The sequence below is a fragment of the Gavialis gangeticus genome, unplaced genomic scaffold (genome assembly GCF_001723915.1).
Source record: "Gavialis gangeticus isolate Ggan-Ray unplaced genomic scaffold, GavGan_comp1, whole genome shotgun sequence".
NCBI lineage: Eukaryota > Metazoa > Chordata > Crocodylia > Gavialidae > Gavialis > Gavialis gangeticus.
The window spans coordinates 9,067,574-9,067,882 of NW_017729018.1; the positions used below are offsets into that span (position 1 = coordinate 9,067,574).

At 66.3% G+C, this 309-nt stretch overlaps 1 protein-coding gene across 1 annotated transcript in view; it reads right to left on the reverse strand.

Moving 5' to 3' along the window:
- The window catches only part of LOC109294693 (perilipin-3-like), a 12,187-nt gene that overhangs the window by 6,824 nt on the left and 5,054 nt on the right, over window positions 1–309 (reverse strand). The gene's annotated exons all lie outside the window — the stretch shown is intronic.

Sequence of the window (309 nt, forward strand, 5' to 3'; positions counted from 1 at the left end):
TTTCAGCTCCAGCTCCAGCTTCACCTCCAGCTCTGGCTCCAGCTCCTGTGTGGCGGGCTGGGCATGGCTGGTGTCTCCCTTGGTGCTGGGCTCAGGGCTCTCGGCTGCCAGCTCATACTCGGACTTGGCGCTGAAGGCGCTGTCCCAGGCAGGCGGAGCAGCGTCCTGGTTGTAGGTGGCAGCGACCGTGCCACGGCTGAACACCCTGTTCGCTGCAAACTGAGCGAGGGAGTCAGCCGGGGGGAAGGGGCTCGGGGGGTAACGGGGCAGGTAGTGGGTGTCCCTCTGTGCCCTGTGGGCAGGGCTTCA